The 20,932-nt window shown below is 41.6% G+C and overlaps 1 protein-coding gene across 5 annotated transcripts in view; it reads left to right on the top strand.

Annotated features, from left to right (window-relative positions):
- RAD51B (RAD51 paralog B) overlaps positions 1-20,932 on the top strand; it is a 446,199-nt gene that overhangs the window by 424,471 nt on the left and 796 nt on the right. The gene's annotated exons all lie outside the window — the stretch shown is intronic.

Below are 20,932 nucleotides of genomic sequence, written 5' to 3'. Positions count from 1 at the left end.
TGTTTACCTTCGCAGGTAAGGATATGTAGTAGTGATAGCCTTGATATACCCTGCCACCTGTTTAGTTGTACTACCTTAGAGTAAGCTTACCTCAGGGAAGTAGAAATAACAATCAAGAGAGGTTATATCATTTTTCCTAGCCAGGATACACTAGTCATACTTCACAATAAGTCAGCAACAAGTCTGAGCATATTCTAAGGTGCTAGGCACATATACTTTCCACTGGATCTTATCCCCATCATAAGCAAAATTTTTAAGCAAATCATCACATACAAAATCTAGCTCTGGACTTCGCATCATTGCTTTTTCATCAAATGCTCTAGGGATTAAGTTTGAACCCACCAAATCCCTCCCAATCTGCAAATCATAAATTCATAACTGAAAAAGAAAATGCTTGTTTTCTTGAGGAGAGGCGGCTTTGCTGGGCCATTTCGGCGACTACAGTAAGTGGGTTATAACACTGGCTTCTCATTTAAAAAAAAGACAGGAAACTTTTTACATTCATGGACAAGTGCCAGATCCTTCCTCTCTGTCTGAATGCACTGACACTCAGCTTTTGTTAGCATTCATTGCACAGAAATTACTGACCTCCAGTTTTGACCATATAGCTGCAAGAGGATTAGACTAGTTCTCTTCCGGGGACAACTCAGTCTCATGTGTAATGTTAAGATTCCTCAGGACTGCATCCTCTTTAAAAACCTCCTTCAGTCTCGGGAATTGTTGAGCTTTGTATTCAAAGTCTACTGCCTGTCTTTTTATAGCGGTTGTCTGGGGTTGACAGGTCACGCAGCCCAGTTACATGCACAGACCTCCCATTCCAATGAGTCCTTCTGCCCACCACTTCTGCACCCAGTCCAGGTCCTCTGTAACCTTGATGTATAGCTTGCTATGATAATGTCTCTCCCCAGCATTTTATAGCTGTTGTGAGAAATTAACATTTTTGTCTGTCTAGCCCAGCTTATTTTTTTCAGGACGGCTCTGAAGTCTTTTACTGTGTTACTCTGTTATTTTTTTTCTGCTGATCTTAACATCATCTGATCTGTGTAAATGCTGAAAACTTGGTACATCATCAAACATCTGCTGTATTTTTGGAGAAACGTCTCAAATTTGGTGAAGCAATCCAAATCACCAGAAATTGTGATTCTCAATTTGCACAAAATGCATGCTCTGTTTTTCAAGGGCTTCTGCCAGACCCTGCTGACACATGAAGCATAAGAAAATATTTGGCATCAGCCACTTCCCCAGAGATTTTTCCTCTTGTAGGTAGTGGAAAATGATCCCTCTGTACACATGTATTCAATTCTTTTAGGTCTATTCATAAGCAAAGGTTTCATCTCTTTTTTTAGCACACCCATTCTGATGGTTCCTCTGTGCAGTTTATGGTAATGAATATATTCACCTCCTTTTTTAGCCTCTCTACAGGGCACAGGGAATTATGCCAGTGTTGCAGATTGTGGAGCAGCCCTCAAACACTTTTTCAATAACTTGATCCCCCAGCTTTCCAAAGAGAAGGGCCTCTTGAGAAGGCTGAAGAATGGCTCCGACATCTATTAGATTATGATTTTAGAGGCTACTCTTTACCTGTCTGACTGAGTTGCTAACCCCCTTGCAGGAATAAACCCACCACTATTATTCTCGAGTTCTCTGTTTCCTCTGTGGCACAGCTGGCGCTGGCACCGCTGCTGGCAGTGCACAGGCTCCGGCGCCAGCGCCTACCTTCAGGCCAGTGAATGTCATGTTTGCTTTATCGAGCACATAGTGTTGGGAGCCCTTCCCAGCTCAGACGCCTCCATTAGCCCACCGTGCCCCTCCACAGGGCTCAGTACTGCTCTCCTTCAGGGTATGTATCTCCTGTTGACACCCTCCAAAGGATGACAAGACCCTGCTTGTTTAGATACTCTATCCGACCACGTGCCCAACACCCCCTGTTACTGAGAGGGAACTTGGGGTTTCATTGAGCTGAGTTATAGGGCTAAGGGCCTGCTATGAAGGATGCATGGTTCCTCTTTCCTTCAGTTCAGGGGAGGTTCAGGCCCTGGCCTATCTGCCGTTACCTAGGAAGCTCAACAAAGCAGACTTAGAAAGCAGGCCAAATGCAAACAACATTTAAAGCTCCATGGCCCCTTACTAATGGGACTATGCTGTGTCAGATCTCAATAGCTCACACTTAACAGCCATGTCATTATGGAGTATGGGCACACAACTGCTGTTTAAAAAGAGAGAGAGCGAGGAAAAATAATAAAAAAAGACAAAATGCAAGAGGCTCAGGAGGCCCCCGGTTTCCTTAATGGAATTAGTCCTTCCTTTATGAATTCCAGGGTTAGATGCTGTAAATGTGATTCGTATACTCCCCCCCCCTCACCAAAGCAGAAAGATCTGCTAGACACATGTTCAGAGCGGAGCAGGGGAAGATATGACGTGACTCAAGAGCCTGGAAGGCTAAAAGGAGTAGATGGGGGAAGAGCTCTGCAGCCCTTGATCTTTGTAAGATTTACTGCCTTTGCCTCTTGCAAAGATCTTTTTTTTTTTTTTTTTTCCTGGAAAATTGCTAGCTTCTAGCAATTTAAAAAAAAAAAAAAAAAATTTGGCTGGGGCAGTAAACAAGATCTTTGAAGGGGGAAGGAAGCCAAGAGAAAGTCAGGCCCATTAGTCACGCAGCTGCATTTCCTGTCACAAAGGACCCCAGTTGAGTAATCACTCAAAATATGCTTGTTATTTTTTCCTATTTTATTTCAACTTTCAGCCTGCCAATATCTACTGTAAGAAAAAATTAAACCAAGAAAAAGTCTTTTAGTGTCGGAGGGGAAAACAATGTAGAATCAGACATTGGTTTACATTATTTTTCCTTTTCTTTAATTTTCATAGCCTAAAAACACTTCAGTCATATGAGAGGAATGTTGGTAGTGCAGAGTGGGTCTGAGACAATCCTGGTGTTTTCAGGGCATATAATTTCAGCAGGAGTGTGGGTGTCAATGTTCCTAGACTACACTTCAAGCTCCTACCATTAATTTACTGTACAACCTTGATCAAGTCATGTATTAATTTATCTGTAATTTATTTTGAAAAGTAAAGATGATAATAGCTTCTGCATAATTATTTTGTCATGCTTCATTAATGGTGCTTACAAGTAATATTGGGTCTTCTGATGAAAGCTTTGTAGAAGTATGTGTCTAAAGGAAAATACAGTCAAGACTGAAGAGAAGTAAACTTGTAATTTAAGGCAGAACATTCTTAATAGATTTTAAAAGAAATTATAAAAAAAGAGGTGAAAATAAGAACAAGACTATGAAGTATAAGAAGGAAAATCTTGCTGACACTTTCTTAAGACACTCAGAGGAAGAAAATTACAGCAAACCTGTCATAGGGAACAACGCCCTTCGTAATGCCGGAAGAGACTGTATGAGTGATTGACTATATCACATCCCCTCTTCTAGATCATGGTTTATAAAATGCTGGCTCTGGTCAATCTAGTACCAATGTCAAAAAGAAGCCACAGATATATGATGAAAGTAAAGCTGAAAAACTCTGCAAAGAAAATACCTCTTTTACCAACAAACACAACTCCAAAATACAAACCCCCACCTTTTATTTACTCAAAAGTAATGAGTATGGTGACCTGGCCACCTATAAAGAATGGTCATAAGCATGCTTCAGGGCACGTAACAGTTTGTAACTTACATTCCTGACTGGGCTACCTGACTATATGGCTATGTGAAAATGGTTGCAAAGGGATTGCAAATCCGTTTGGATTGCTATCTAAGTAGAGAGTAGATGATTGTAGTTTATGCTACATAATAACATGACTTCAAATACTGCACAAAAAATGAAGCTTACATTTGCATGTAAGTGACTGGTAATGTCATATAATTCTCTAATTTGCACACATTTGATAGCACAGATGTGCGGTGTTTTAAAACCACAGCTTATGAGCAGATGTGATTTACACAGCAATGTAAATCACAGCTTCCTAAAGCTAGTTGAAAGGTGGAAACTCAAACGAATGTGAGATTTACCCCAATTTGGTTTAAGAGGGACTTTGTAAAGCTGTTTACATATATTTTTAAAAGCTATTCAGAATGATTGTTTATGCATATTTACACTGAATGGAAGAGTAAGAATCTTGTGAGTCATGACTCAAATATGAAAAATTCTGATCCAGATTATCATTATGAATTATGTTCATCCTTTGTCTTTCCAAATGGCAGGCGAGGCAAGCTGTACTCCTCAACAGGCACACAAGTGTACACTCCATGGTTTGTGAGGGAACTGGGGGTGTTTAGTCTGGAGAAGAGGAGGCTGAGGGGAGACCTCATCGCCCTCTACAGCTCCCTGAAAGGAGGGTGCAGAGAGCTGGGGATGAGTCTCTTGAACCAAGTAACAAGCGATAGGACAAGAGGGAACGGCCTCAAGTTGCACCAGGGAATGTTTAGAATAGATATTAGGAAGCATTTCTTTACAGAACAGGTTGTTAGGTGTTGGAATGGGCTGCCCAGGGAGGTGGTGAAGTCCCCATCCCTGGAGGAGTTTAAGAGTCGGGTCGGCTTAGCGCTGAGGGATAGGGTGGAGTTGGGAACTGTTAATGTTGGGTTGATGCTTGGACTGGATGATCTTCAAGGTCTTTTCCAACCTAGACAATTTTGTGATTCTGTGGTCAGAGCTAGCAGTGGGTCATAGGGGCTGTGTGCTACTCTCACACCAGAGAACTTTCACTGCTACATTCTATGCAATAACTATAGTTTTATGTACCTAAAACTAGCTCTGCTGTGATGTGTGTTTATAAAGGCCATTTCCAATGATTATTTGTATATACACAGTTTTGAAATCATATACTGGTATGTATGAATGAATGGACGTTATTTGTTTATAAGAGCAATATAAACTGTGCATTTCCTTTTATGAGTACCACAGTATGTGATATTTCCTATGCTAGTGTTGTAGGGATGTATTAGTAAAAATCACACCAGTATTTAATACATCAGACTATATAATAAATAATAATGACCTATAGAATGAATTATATCTGTCAAGTATTAGGGTAACAACTAATATTTCTCTATTTACCTATCTGGTTATCCTAGGAATCTGTATGGCTCTGTAGCCATGGTATCTGAGTATTTCCATACCTCTGAACATTTGATGTACCTCTTCTGTCCACGCATATTAGTGCAATTATCCCTGTATAGGTGTGCCAATAAAGCCCTAAGATGAATGACTAACCTAAAATAACTTCAGAAGTCTATGACCTCTTGATTCACCTGTTGGCTATTAAGAATTACTCTCTCTCTTGCATAGATGGGAACCTGAGTCATAAAAACCTAAAGTTACGTGCTCATAAACACATAGATAGCAACAGAGATGGAACCAGAACTCATGGAGTACAGAGCCTTAGTCCCTGACTAGGTGCATTAAGTTACTCTCTCCTGTCTTCAGTAAACTGGTCATATTTGGTAAAATAACTAGCAGTTGTTGCTCTTTGCAGTGCAGTGCTTCTGTGATGTGTGTGAAGGGGACTTAGCAAATAATTGATTATCAAAAAGCTAAAATAAGTGAGGAACAGGGCAGCTTCTCAGTATATTGGCAGCTGAATTTATCAGCCCTTCTACTAAAACACTACATGAATTTAGGCAATTACTTCACATGCACTTGCTGCCATTTTTCTAATTTAATATAGGGATAATAACACACTTGGAGGTCCAGGCACAAAAATCACTGTATAGTGCTGCTCCACTTCTCATTTAAGACAGTGGAATGAGAGAGAAGAGGGAAGAAACAGGAAAAATAACAAATTTTCCCATGTAGTTGAATGAAGTTTCTATGATACAACTCAAAAATCTCCCTCTTGAAATAAGAGTGGCTGGTAAAGCATTTTAGTTTTAAGGTTTATGTTGCCAGTGGTTATGTTGTTGCAGGGCTGTTGTGCTAGGGAGGCCGTAGACTTTGCAGCTGTGGATTAGGGGTTCTGCCAGTCAGCCTTGCCAGTCAGCACTGGGTCTGTGTCAGAGTTGGTTTTCCTTTCCTCCAAATACAGTGTAGGACTGTGGAATTGGGTTATATATAGCAGACATATAACTTAATCTTCAGAGCAAAAACTGTCTGTGAAAGGGTTAATCTAACTAATAGCAACACCAGTAAATTTGAGGGAGGTGGAACTTAAGTCCCAAGTCTTAATAAAATGCAGGTGTTTTATTGTTAGTTAAAAACTCCTCATCTAAAGACTCCAGCAAGCATTTAAAAACAAGGAAAAAATGTGCTATTGAATAAGAAACTTGGAAAGGTAACAACAGGCCATGCAAGGTATTTACAGAGAATGCAGCATTCACTGGCTACGACCTACCTAGGAGTTCATGGGGCAAAACCAAAACATCAATATTAGATGAACGACACCTCTCACAACATGCATCTGGCCTCTGAGGTATTACACCTGGGATTAAGTTTTGGAGTCTCCTTCCTACCCTGTGATTTTGCTGTTTTACCAGCTCCCCACAGAGTGTACTCTCATTTTTCAACTTTCCTGTCTTCTCGTTTCCTAGTCTGTTTGGGGACTCGACACAGTGACAGGCAGCATGAACATTGCAGTCACAGTGCACACATAGCTCCGCTACACTTGCAGCTGCTTTTCTGTCTTTTCTGACTTTTCTTGGGAAAAAACCCTACTTTAGAACTAGATAGTAAAAAGAAGTTGTAAAGAAATAACTAATCACTGTTTTCTCCTCTTTCACTTCCCCTCCTTATCCCAAGGAAGCAGAAAATTTGGGGGAGGATTTTTCAGTAAATTGCACTGTTTAGGTCACAGAGTTAAGGGGTTGCACTGAACTTTGAGCTTTAGCTTCAAGTTCCTCATGTATTTGGAGAATAAAAGTAGTTACAATTTACTAAAGGAACTAAAGGGAAGTGGAACATGAAGAACCAGAGAAATCTAAATGTACTTATGGTTGCCCAGGGCCTAAGATTACTGCGTCATCATCATCCTCATGAGCCATAGTTAGTGTTGCGGAGATGGGCTGGGTATTTTTGGTACCTGTATAGTGAAAATAGCTAACTAACTGCCATCGATAAGAACTCATCCCCCTGGGAGAAAGTCAGGCATCGATTTTCCTGTCTTTAACTTTGGTGATATAAATCAGCTGTCACTACTAGAGGAAAAGGACAGAAATAGTCCATGGAGTACCTGATAGGATGGGAAGCAAAAGAGTAACTTGGGTTTTGATGCAAGAGTTTCACAACTGCAATTTAGTAGAAGACAGAGAAACAGTAGTGAAGATGGTCAATCTGCCAGTCATTTAATTTAGAAGACTGACAGGTGAGATACCAACAATACTAAGCAAAAAAATATAAATTACATACAGAAAAGTCTAAAACAATTAATAAAAATGAAACTGATGGAGCTGTTGAGCTTAGAAACATGAGTACATGACATCTCTCATTTACATGGAGCAGAGTGCTCAGGACAGCTTAAGTAAATAATTCAGAAAACCAAAGAACAAAAATCAAAGCCCTCTATAATCAGAGCAGGAAACCCAAAAAAGCCCAGTCTGCGTGCCCTCTGCGCACCATTGCACTCCATCCTTGCTATAGTCGCTGCACTGGGCCATCGGAACTGATGGGCTGGAATACAGGCATTAGTCAGACATGGCAGAGGTGAAGGAGAAGGGAGACATGTAGATCCAACTTCTTCTTCACACACCTCTGAGAATAAACCTTCCTGAACTCCCAGCCATCACCAAAACCAGTTGTATTTTTAAGAAGCATCTCGTGAAGATGATTAAGAGAGGGCCCAAGGGTAAAAATCTTCTTTAAAAGTATCTTAAAAATCCTTGTAGGAATCTTTATGTTGGCCTGAATGTGATCAGGATCAGAACTTTGAGGAAAGAAGAAGTCTCTATAAGCATTTGTTAGCTGCTCCAATTTTAGGTCTTCCCTGGCTTTCTCCTTTCCTCCTTCGCTTTGTAAGACTGCTTTTCATCCCACTCCTACTCTCCTTTGCAGCTGCCAGTTCCTGTTACTAGTGTCAGCAGTTCACAGTCTTCTCAGACAACCCTGCTGTCGTTTGTGCCTTGCTACGTGAGGGAAACAACCCATGCTTTCTGTTCCTGCCTGAAAAGTCACTGTGGCTCAATCTCCAGCAAAGCTAGGCCAGCCCCTGCTCAGCACAACCCCTGCCCAAATCCAGTGTGTCAGACTGCAAAAATCGGCAATATCTTTGGTCTCAGGGCAGAGAAGTAGCCAAGATCAAGGTTAGAAGCATGGTTTCTTTATTCTCTCATCAAACTGGACTTTATTTTTTCTTTCCAGTCTTACAATTACTCTTTTCTGATGTATGTGATCTCTGGGAGTCACTGAGAACAAGTGGTTGGATTTGCAGTAAATTATGTACAGCAAGGCCAAAGCATTTTCAAATTAGCTTGTGTCAACTTTGAAATAATGATGTCAGTCATTGAAAAACTCAAGACAAGTATTTTATACCAGTATTGGGTATCAGCAAAAATCACTAGTGTCAGGCCTCATAGTTACCCTTGCAGATACTGTTAACTCTTCTGTATCATACAAGAGAGACAAAGATTCAAGATTCTTCCTCTAAACAAATTCACTTTGTGCTGTAAAATTGTGATGTATTTGACTTAAAGAACTGACTGATAACCTTTGTGTCCTGTTTATTTCTCCAGCTTTGCATGACAAAAGTTCCCCTTCCAAATTTCATTTCCCTCATGTATATTTATTTTAAATGCCTGAAATGAAAACATAAATCCTTTGCAGCTTTCTTCTGTACGTATAGAAAGATGTAGTTAACTACTTGTAAAAGAAGCAAAGATCCCCATTTAAAAGAATAATAAAAAGGTAACTCATTGTGGATGGTGGCACCAAGACCAAGATTGTGCCAATGTCACAGACAACAGAAAAGATTAATTTCAGAATATTGAAGAAGATCAAAACCTTTGCTTTTATGCTGCTCTTCCTATATTATCTTAGTATATTTTAAGAAAAGGTTAAGGATATTTTTAATATATTCTCCAATTTTTGTACGTGGAGTAAAGAATGTCTACCCTAATTTAATTTTTCTTTCTTCTAGCCCAGTCTCAAAGGTTTCAGCATTGTACCTTTCACAGGTGATCTGTAGCTTTTTTAATGGGAGTGAAATGCCCGAACTACTTACATGCAGAGCTGCAGGACCCAATGGCCTTGATTTCACAATAGGTTAGAAATGGACTTCAAGGGCAGTAGTGCAGATGCCTCCACCCAAGCCAGAGCTCAGAAGGAATAGGTACAAGTGAATACAAAACTGTTTGCTTTCCCTTTCCCTTGCATTACTGTGGGATACTCACAAACATTTAATTAAAGCTATTGTATGCATGCTTAACTTGGAGATATCTGTGGTTCCTTGAAACCACTACACAGGAGCACCAAAGAAAATACAAGGGAGTCACTGAAGGAAAATACAAATGAATTAGAAAAGCATAGCAACCGGAGAATACATTTCCCATAATACAACAGTCAAAGGTCATGAGATCACAGATGCTCAGTTGCTCATGCATATCTTCTATTCTCTCCACTTGCATGCTTGCTCCAGAGAGGGCAAAGATTTAATGAGGATGGGGCTAGCTTTAGCAGTTCTCACCCTTCCTCACACCCTACATCTGAAAGAGCATTGAAAGCCTCTTTGAAGTTGGAATAGACACACATTGAACTGTCCCAGTGCACACATACAATCTGGGGTTTTCTCATCAGGTACAAAAATACAAGGTGACTGCTCTCTTCCGGCTGCCCTGGATGTGAACAAAGCTGTTGAATCAAAGACTTATTGAATTTGGGGGTGGAAAGAAGTTTCTCCATTGCATCTGTCTTTTCAACCTGCAGTAGTGGCCCTTCTCAGAGTCTCACAGTTCCTATTAGTCAGTTCATTTTTCTAGCTCCTTAAGAAGAAATCCTGTTTAGACAAAACAGCACACTATTTACAGGAAGCTTGGCAGGGTCAAAAAGTGACTGTAAAACTGATCTCTTGTTAAAACACATACTGTATCTGCACTGATGTAGATACTATTAGAAGTCAGCAATCTCTGATTTGCTATCAAGGCCTTGAAGGTGATTTCAGAGTCAGATTTGTTAAACTTAGTGACATTGTAAGTGTTATCACTTGTCATTAGCAGAGCTAACTTAGTTGCTCCAAGTCCCACTTAATCTATTCAGCTCACTACCCACAGCTTCTGACCTACTTAGTCACTTCCTGTCTTTGATTTTCGCCTTAAGGCCTCTTTTCTGTGTTGGCCTGTGACTGCCATTTAATCTTAATCAAACTTCCTTGGACTTCCATTACTGTCAAGTACAACTCCTCTCACTCTAATACCCACCCTTCTGAGTGCAAGAAAACTGATTTACAGCCAACGGTCTGCCTCTTATGCTCTAAGTTCATCTTTACTTTGTTTTTCTTCCTGTATGAGTCACTCCTTCCCCCTCTCTGAGACATCGTGCTACAGTTTTTGTTCCTCTCGGTCTGTCAGTGGCTGAGAAGCTGCCGTGCACGCCTTTACTGCAGAGATCTGGTAAGTATTATCGTGTGTGCCCAGCTACCATGTGCAGATTTGGAAAAAGCTGAGCATGAAGAAATTGAGTTGGCCACAGGCTGCTACAGAAAGTCAGCTAGTTTAATATGCTTTTGCTTCTGACCAGAAATGATAAATGATGACCTACTCTGTTCCCTTATGCTGTTCTTAAGAGCTACTTACTCAAAGTGCAGCTGTTTAATCTACACCTCCCAAACCTAGCGTCTCCCCTACTACTTCAGGGCACCCGTTAACTACACTGCTATAAAGTGGGTACCAGCTTAAGGACTGTCCCAGTTCTCACCAGGTCACTCATGCTACAGTAACATGTCTTTGAAATAGACTTCTTCAGCCAGTTTCCTTCTATAACCAGAATCCAATTTAAAGATGTTAATCTAGTACCACGGTGACTTTTGCCTGCACAGGGGCACTCCTGAGCAGTGAGGTCTGTTGTTTTTCGAGTTTCTTTCACCAGCACAGAGAAGTTCAGAGACATGGGTCTTTGAATGTCAGATACAAAACATTTGTGGCAATGACAGCTGTGTATAACATATAGGAGATATTTGTTCACTCTCTCCTTACATGTATGCTTTCTCCCAGCTCTTTTATCAATATACCCAATTCTGCTTTTCCCTCTTCTTCCTACTTCTGCGATCATTAGCACTCATAGTACTTTGGGTTTTGTTGTTGTTAACATAGGGGGGTTATATGATTCATGACTGAGTGCAGTCTTGTCCTCTTAATAAGCAGAAAATGCCATACATTTTGGAAGGAGGACTTAGCTACAGGCCAGTTTCATTAAGCCTCTCCTTCAACTTATCTCAGCTTAAATTGTATTTTTGAACTGCAGTCACTGTGCGGCATTGTAAGTTGAAAACAACCACTTGAGCTCTTTCCAGTGAGGCTTTGAGTGGCCTTGATACAGCCATGGAGGAGAGATAAGCAGCCCATTGAAGTTGTAGTATCGCTGTAGCTGAGGGCAAGGAGTGAATGGAAACATACCCTCCCTCTGGCACTGCCTGGCTCTGGACAAGGGGAGAGGAACGAGCCGAGCAGCTCGGGTTCACACACGCAGTGGGAGCCAGCGGCCTCTCAGCTGATGACAGATTAGACTCAGGGCCTGGTTAGTGGGAAGACTGTGATTAGACCTCAGCTTCATTTGTCTCTAGCACTAAAGGAATTACTGCTGCGGGCTGCGATTTTCTTAGCAAACTGTAATTACACCAGGAACCTCATTCCTGCCATTTTTCTCAACAACCTAAGTGTACAAAAAGTGTGGGTGAGGGTGCAAGGAAGCAGAAACTGTGAAAAGAGCAGGAAAGAGACACCTGTTTATTTTTGTTCAGCTCATTCCAATTATTTCCTCCCAGTTACTTAGATTCATATGAATCACAGGCCGTTTTTTCCCAAAGGTCAGTGCCAAGGTTTAACTCCCTGAAGCTGTCCTGCCATCCACCTGAAGTTGATAGACATATCCTCTCTGTGCACTTACACCCCATGGCATTTTAGATGAGTGTGATGGCACTTGCAGAAGGGGCTGCACCAACCTCTGCCCTGGCAGTGCCCCCTCCCTCCTCCGATGGGAGCAGCGGTGCGGTGTGCCGGGCTCTGGTCACGACTGTTCTCAGGACACCCCTGGGAAGGGAAGGTATGGCCGGGGCAGAAATGTGGGATATTGGAGACTGGGCACAGTGAGTTTGAATGTTACTCCCGAAGGCCCTATCTAGAGTAGGATTTAAGAGTTTGAACTTAAAAAGTGTTAGGTTGTGTATAGTAACTCTTTGTTTTAAAAGATGTAGAAAAGGCAGCATAAGTTTGAACTCCCAATAACACGTGATAAGTTTTGCCAAAATAGCAATGTCAAAAAAGAGCAAGATCTCTTTGCGAGATTTTTTTACCAGAAAAACCTTTTTGTTAGTGCAGTTGTAACTCTATAGAAGCCCATTTGCCATTAGTGTTTTCTTTGCACAGAATGTAAGAAGAAACAGATTTTTTTTCAATTTAAATCTAGGAGAGCAGGAGAAATACCTTAGAGTTCACCAACATAGCTTTACCATCTAATACTTAAAATGTCAAGGTCAAAATAATTCAAACTAATCTATGTGCTCCTTTCTTAACTTTCCTCAGGGCATTAATGTGACTGTTTAGTATGCTTTGAAGGCAAGAGTGTCTTGTCTATGTTAAACAATTTGACATCAACGCTATACTCATCTAGAAGAAAGCAGCATGTTTCTTACCAGCATGTCTGCCCTCCAATCCCGCAGCATGTCTGGCAGCACAGCCAGGGATGAGAGTGTGGCAGCAGGAACTCGACCCTTGGGGCTGAAAGCACTGGGAGGCAGTATGTTGGCAAGCAGATCCCCATCTCCAGAGCCAAGTCTCTGCAGATACTGGTGGGAAAGACACACATCTGGAGTTGTCTGGAATTGGCACAAATTGCTGTGGACAAAGAGGAGAGAAAGGATGGCTTAGAAGGAAAGTGGAAAGAATGCTTCTTACACATTTCGCTTTCTTTTCCATCTGCTTGTGTGATGTTGCTGTGAGCTATTAAACAGCTGCAGTACTCTGCCCCAGAAGGGAGAGAGCACTTCAGTAGAGATGGAGAATGATTCCTACAGCTAAGCACTTTGGGAGCCCCCTAGAATGGAAAGGGCAATAAGAATAATGTTTCTCCAGTTGTCTATTATGCTAAATACACTTGGGACTGCAGCACTTGGGGCACTAGCCAGAGACATTCTTCTGGCTCCTCAGACCCGGCAGGCACTGGGTACTGCTGGGTACTTCTGGCTTATCCTTTGGGTAGTAGGTGAGTCCCTCTTGTCTTTTGCCTTCCAGGCAGAACCTCCCAACTCTCCCGTGCTGGTTCCCAGATTCAAGGAGAGCAGATTACTCAAACAAAAGGTGTTTGCAGACTGCAAGACTTTGTAGCTTGGGGAGATAAGGGTAGCAAAGGAGGACCAGGAGAAGGAGGAGCGGGCGTATTGCAACTGCCAAGGACTGAGCAGAAGAGCAATTTTTTTGCATCCATTCAGACGCTCAGCTATTTCCTGCGTTGTTCCTGCAGTCAGCATGCTCCACCTGCTTTTACTTAACTGTTTCCTGTTTACGGCTTCCAAAAACTTTTTTGTGAAATCACTAATCTGCCACAGGATCGGCCTTTACAGTCTATTTTGAACAGGCTTCACTAATTTTTTTCCTCTCTCCTTGGTTCACAGACCTTTCAGACTGAGGAGCTGTGTGCTGTGTGTGCATGTCTGCATGCATGTGTACGTGCATGCAGTTGGTGGGTTGGTCAGGAAAGCATGTGCTCACTCAGTAGTTCTTTCTGTCTCCATACACCCCTTTTTTTTCTTCTCCTAGTACTTGCTGCTTTTTGCAAACTTGAGCAAAGAAACAAGCAGTAGCACTGAAGGCAGGTCCCCCTTTCTGTAGAATAGAAGGCTCCAGATATCTAGAGGAAAGACTTTTCCCATTACTTTCAAGCATCTGAGAGCTCTCCCACAAATGAGAGATTTGTTCCCTGGATAACTTGACCAAACTTCAAATTATTTTCTAGCTTTGAAAACAGCGAGGCAATTTCTTCTAGTCTGCTATTCCATTTCCCAGATGTGAAAGGGAAGGTGTGAGGAGCAGAAAGGATCAACCAAAGAAAAATAAATCTTTCTTACAGTGTAGATAGCTCCCACGAGTCCCCATCTGACACTTAGTTACACATCTTGTAGAAATCACTAGAAAAGCATGCATGCTTCAAGTCTGCTCTCCTTAGCTGTACTATAGATAACACTGCAGCCACCACTGAAATCCAATTTATTTGTCACTGCTTTTGCCGTTTGTTTACTTTTTGTATTCCTCTTCTGGAGCAGTGAAAATAGATTCTTCAGTTTCCTCTCCAATTCTCATGCTCTTACACAGTGCTGCAATGTTTGGGTTGCGGTGAGCACTGCAGGGGAATGTTCCCTTCTTAAAATAAATCATGGAAACATTTCTGTTGGAATCGGGTCTTATAGAAGTTTATTTTTTTTTTAATAAAAAGAATGTTGGGCCAACTTTGACCTGACACCCTATCCCTTCAAAGGGAACAGGCTTGTGATGCATGTCAGTGTATATATACTGACACATATACGTATGTGTGTATGTATGTGTGTATATATATATGCCAGTATACATGCCAGTTATACTGGTGTAACTGAGCATTGAAATCATCCCCTAAGAATGATGAACATGTTGGCCCTGTCTCCATCAGACAGATTTACAAATTCCTTAACTAGACCTACTGCAAGTTAGGGTAAGCCAAGATGCTTAGTCTGCTGATTTAGGCATAGAAGGCCTATAAACATGCACCAACACTGTCACTGAGCTGTATCACACTTCTGTAGTTATGCTGATGGGCTCACACTCACACACATTTCTGAATATTTTAAGAAGAACGTTAGACACCCCCCTCCCCATCTTTACTGTAAGGTAAATATGCACAGGTGGCACTTCTGTATGGGCTAGAAGGTACGGTCTGGGCACCGCTGATGTCCAGGCAGCTGTCTGCTGTAGGCATAGCACAACCCTGCTTAGATCAGAGGTTGCTTGAAGTATCCTTCAAGCTGTCTGTGAGCAGCTTTTGAACTTTCTTTTTCATTAGGAAAAGGAAGCAGTTGTTTTCTGCACAGAAGTGTCTTTCAGATTGGCCCAAGTATGTAAAATGGTTACTTTGGTTCCCATCCAGCCCGGTTCATTCAATAGTTTGTGTCAGGGTACTTGTCATCAGTGGCATTTGCCCAGGGTGAGTCACAGCCACCCGGGCAATGATCTGAGAGAGCCTTCAAATCTTTTTCATCTTCATTTTACAGGGTACGACCCTGGTAAATTCATGACCATATTGTACCACACAGCTCTTCTACAGCAGCTCCTTTTCTTCTAACCAGATTTCAGTCCAAGAGGCAGCTACTTCCAAAAGAGAGTCTCTGGTTCAGTGCCTGTCTTTGTTTTCCAGATGTTTCTTTCACCATGCCACTTTCTGGTTACACTGAGAATTTGTGTGCACTCGGGATATTTTTGCCTCCCTCCTCCACCCCAAAACTGGAGGAAAGCTGAAACATATGAAAATGTAGTGAGAATGAGACCCTCGAGGAAAATGGCAGGGAGGTGCAGAGGATCGCGCAGGCCTCTTTCCAGGAAATCGGTAGAAGGTTCATCACATGAGTCACTGAAACCTTAGATGACTAAATTCTTGAAGAATAAACTGTCAGGAATATGATACTGGACAGGACAGTTGCGGGGGAAAAAAAAAAAAACCTTCTTAAATAGCTCTTGTTTGTTTTTTCGTTCGTGATTCATTCCTGAGGAAATTGCTGCATCTCTGGCCAGGGCCGGGGGCAGCACGCCGGCAGTGCCAGCCCTCCTGCGCAGAGGCAGCAGGCAAGGCGTGCTGGGGTGCACAGTCCGGCTGCTCCAGGGCCCAGTGCTCCTGCCTGAGGGGCTGAGAGGGGATCAGGAGCACTCCGTGCCCATCCTGCCCAAGCAAATAAAGTAAGACAGGGTCACTAGTGCACATATGCCATCTGAATCAATCCACCTCTTTTTTTTCTATACCAGCAGGTATGAGACCAAGAGGAAATGAAGATATTAAAACTCTAATTCTAAGTTCCTTTTAAAAATTTTTCTTCCTCTACCTGCTCCAACCAGTAAACGAAGTTGTATCAATAAAATTGGCCCAAAGCTCTAAATTTGGATTTCAGAGAAGGTCTTAAGATTTTAAGTGCCAGTAACAACAGAAGCAGTCAGACTCCCTCCACAACTACCTCCAGAGGAGCTGAACCAGCATTAGCAGCAGCGGGAAATGTTTGCAGTACTATCTGTGTGTGGAGAAACCCCAATGTTCCAGCACACTGCTGCCAGTTCCCATTTTGGTGAGTTTGACCCAGAGTATTTAACGTTTCAACATTAGTTCTGTGTCTCATAATGCCATTTACGTAATGATCACTCATTTGGTTCCCATTAAAATCATGGTATTTCTTCTGCAAACCACTGCTTGTAAAACTCAAGCCACCCAGTTTTTCATTAAAGTGAAATACAGGAAATAAATGGTCTGTCTGTAGGATGCACACTGTAATTCTCAAACACAGAATAGGGGGATTTTTTCCCCTCTTGGACATACAAAGTTCAGATCTCGGAACTAGGAACATGAAAGATCTGTTGAGGGATGCTGAATCTGTCTCCTGCAAAAACACAATGTAGCTACTCCCCAGTAGATATTCCCCAGGTACTATACTGATAAAAAGAGAGTCTACAGCTCTTCATAGTTAGAGTGGCAAGAATCCTCTTAAAACGGTAGAAGTGGTCGGTGTAGCTCTTGCAGGTCATCCCAGTGCAACTACTTTTCGAGGCAGTGCAGAACAGTTCCTTGTATTATATAAACCACTGCTTTGAAGAATTCAGTTTCAAGTGTCTCAAACAATGGGGGTTTCACCGCTTCCTGTGGGAGCCTGCTCTTCAGCCTAACTCATTTCACCATCTGGAGCGTTTTCCTGAGTGTCTGCCTGCTTTTAACTTTCTTTAAATTGTGCACCCACTATTTCTTCTTAAAGATGGCTCACCAAAATTTTCTGTTGTGTGAAATCCACGTTATGTGGCGCTTTTTATGAGGATCAGGAAAACGCTGAAAGATTGATGGCTTCTTCTCTTTGCTTTTTTTTCCTTAGAAATAATAAGTAATTAATAATGTATTACTGCTTTTCTAGCTATTCATCTTAGCAATTTACAAGGAAGATCAACATAGTTGTACTCTTTTTCAGATACGAAAAACTGAAGCACAGAGCAGGAAACAACTTACCCAGGATCGTTCAATGAGCCCATGGCAGGACTTGGATTTTTAACCAGGTCTCCACAATAGTGCCCTACTTCTTTTACTCTTTTTTTTTTTTTTTTTTTTTTTGGTCCAGTCCAGTTCCCTTTGACTTTGTTGGAGTACCTAGGAAGGACAAGCTTTTCATGAACTTTATTCAGCATTGTCATATTGTAACTGAAAGGTCAGCTTGTTGAATATTTAAGTTACTATCTTTCCAATGTGTTGGTTAAGCATCCTAATTAAGTACTGATAAATAAGATCAACAAAGCATTTTAACAGACTGATTCAGTCCCTAGGGCCTCCAAGCTGAATTTCCTTCAGCTAGCCTGTGTTTTCCCAGTTGCAGATTGTCCGGATTGAGCACAGTATATATCAAGTGCATTCTTATCAGTGCACTGCAGAGAGGTTTCCTTCCTCCTCAGTGCCACCATGCTTACTTCACCTGTCATATTTCCCTTAGCTGTGGTTTTCAGTAAGCGTGTTTCTCAGAATCCGGATAGTTGCTGAATTATAAATCTTCCAATTTGGAACAGTAACAGCTCAATCTGTACAGCACGATGCACTGGGTAGAGAGTCATACCCATCCTAGCACTGAACAGGCTCACCTGGGTATCAGAAGCAATCTGGCCATAGCAGCACAGAGCTCTCTGTGGGCTGCTAGAAAGCAGGGTGTTTCTCCCCTCTGCCTTAAATCTTCTGTCTGCCTGGCCTGTCTTTTCAGTGAGTATCTTTACTGGGACTAGATCCACTTGAGCACATGGTAAGACAAGTTTTGTTCCTCACCTCCCTGTGGGAATGGCCAGGGAAGGCAGCCACAGCTGTGTGCTTGCAGTTCAATCTGCAGGGGTCTGGTAACTGCCCCACACTGAACTGACAGCACATATGCACAAGGTGCAGCACTCTGAACTGATCAAGAAATGTAAAATTAGAGCTCTTGATAGGCCAGAGTTATATCCGAGGGATAGCAGATAGATCATCTTCCTGGCTGCTGACATCTTTCAAAGCATCCCAGTCAATGGAGTCCTTACCAGCTGGGTTATTCCCCACACTGCTCCTTCAGGCCTCCTTTATTGCAGATATCATTGAGCCAGCATCTGAGGATTTACCAAAATCCTGCAAGACTGCTGTCAGTGAGCACATTGTGTTCACTTTCAGATTGAGTTTGAGAAATTACCAGCGGTGTCATGCTTATGCCTCCTGGCCATGTGAATAGAGGAAGCTAAGAAGCAACAATGGATTACATAAAGCAGGGAAATCCCCCTCAAACTTCTCCCAGACTATTTCAAACTGAAGTTGATTTGCATACATACACTAAAAATAACTTCACAATGCCTTCTAGCCCCATGAAAGGGTTACAGGTGCTTGCCTATAATATTTAGGCCACTTCCACCAGTTGAATCACTCAGAGAAAATAAAAAAGACTGAATCAGACCCTCTATAGAAATCTAAGTAGTTTTATATAGCATCAGCCTACTTCAGGTAAGGATACAACTGGGTAATGCTATTCCGCAGAACATCAATGGGAGATGTTCAATACCTATTAATAACTAGCAGTTATTCTAGAAAAACAGTGCTGAAAATCTATGTTAAGCTTTGTAACTTGTCATTATGGATGGGTGGTATCATTCTTCAGCTAAACTTGCCACTAAGATTCCTATACAAACCCTGGTTGGTGGAAAATGAACCATACTGAAAGACCAGAAAAAAGCTATAGTATCCTGGAGTTGAAACGTATGGCCAGCTGCTTTACAAAATCTGAGACTTATTAGGCCTGGAATTTCTGAGTGATGCTGCTCAAAAAGCAGTGGTGTTAAACAGACTTCCAAAATTCCTGTGATTTTTTTTTTTTAAATATCATGGTTTAACAGAAACAAACAAGTGAGCAAAAAGAGATAGCATATTGAAAATGCGTATTTACTGGGTAATCTCAGGCTCAGGAATGTAGTTGGCTAATATGACACTATGAAAATCTTTTACATTATCTTTGATGTGTTAAGAATTATAATGTTTATAAGCCTAGTACATCATGACTATGGAATGCCTAAATTCTTCTTGAAGACAGTGTTTTCTGTTCCCTTGCTGAGAGACTGAGCTTTTGGATTTGGGGTGGGGGTGTTATTTGTTATTTGTTTGTTTCTTTTATTAGGATAAGAATATAAAGTTCCCAAAGGCCGGCCAAGAGCTGTTTCTTTGGAAGAATTTGCTCACCTACTCCCTTTCCTAGCTTTCTGTTGAAACAAGTCTCAGATACATTTCTTGCTAGCCCTCTCCCAAAGCTAGACAAAGGATAGACAACTGCACTGATTCTTTAGGCTCTCCCAGTAAATTCACAGAAGGATTTTCTGCACATTTCCTGGGTTGTCAAGACAGCTCTACATTAAAATTAAATATAGTTGGGTAGGGATATAATTTTAAACAATGCTGTAGATGTCTTGCAGTAAATACCAAAGCTGTTTTAAACTTAGAGGTGCTTTTGTCAGTATAGTGTATTTCCCTTGAGGAATTCATCAAAGGTGTATTGGAAAAAGTGGGTTTGTTCTACCTGTGTTAGGGTTATCATCACTGTCAGTATAGTTACACCAGGACAGCTCTATGAGCAACTCTCTTCTTGCATAGTTGCTTTTCATAGTTAACAAACAGGGCTAGAGGGGAGAAGGAGAACTGAGTCATAGCTTCCCCTGACAAGCTGTGTAAGCCTTGTGTTTCTCTACAGTATCACTTTTGTTGATATTAATAATGTCATGGCCTCTTGCAGTGCAATACCCTGCCTTTCACCCTCCTCCTTTCAGCTTTATTGACTTTCTTCAAAACTTTGATACAGAACAATAGGAGTTGTCCCAGGTATGAGCTGGCTGCTCTGCAGAGTCCTTCTGGCCGCTGAGGTCTCCCTCAGCTACCTCAGCCTCAGCTGTGGTGCTGTGATGGAGCTTCTCTCGGTGGGTCAGCTGCAGAGATCGGAACAGGAGAAGCACGTATTTGAATAGGGCTGGGACACCTCGCAACACGGTTAATAGCAGCAAACATGAGGACATCGACATGATCTAACTGATAATTCATTAGTACTTTGGATATTTTGGTCCTGATAACTCTGTGTGTTTCTTCAGTTTGTGTTCTTTGTATCAGCATGTGGGTTGATCCGGAAGGCTTTCATTTTGTTTTTCAGGATCTCTTCTCAAAAACAACCATCCATTTTTTACATAATGTATCTAATCACAGTAATGTAATATCCTGTATCTACACAGAAAACTTCATCCCAAAGTACTTTACAAGCCTGGCACTGACATGGGACTAAGATTAGAAGAGGAGCAGCTCATACTGGTTAGGAAGGAGGCTCTGCTCTCAGCTTAGGTATTAGTTAAGCACATAGGGTGGAGCCATAATATTTTCTCTGAATCCAAGGCAATTTGCTCATAGTTGGAAAATATATTGGTAGAAGCTGTGCTCTGTTTAACTCTAGGAAATGTGTTTTGAACTGTCAGGCCTCTTGCACATCTCATTCTCTGTTCATAGGCACTGGCTACCAAAAAACAGTCTTATTGGAAAATCAGGGTGATGCAAA

This window comes from Athene noctua, chromosome 6 (assembly GCF_965140245.1).
Source record: "Athene noctua chromosome 6, bAthNoc1.hap1.1, whole genome shotgun sequence".
In the NCBI taxonomy this organism is placed as follows: domain Eukaryota; kingdom Metazoa; phylum Chordata; class Aves; order Strigiformes; family Strigidae; genus Athene; species Athene noctua.
The sequence above is the reverse complement of the archived record's forward strand: the minus strand, read 5'-3'. Positions and strand labels throughout refer to the sequence as shown.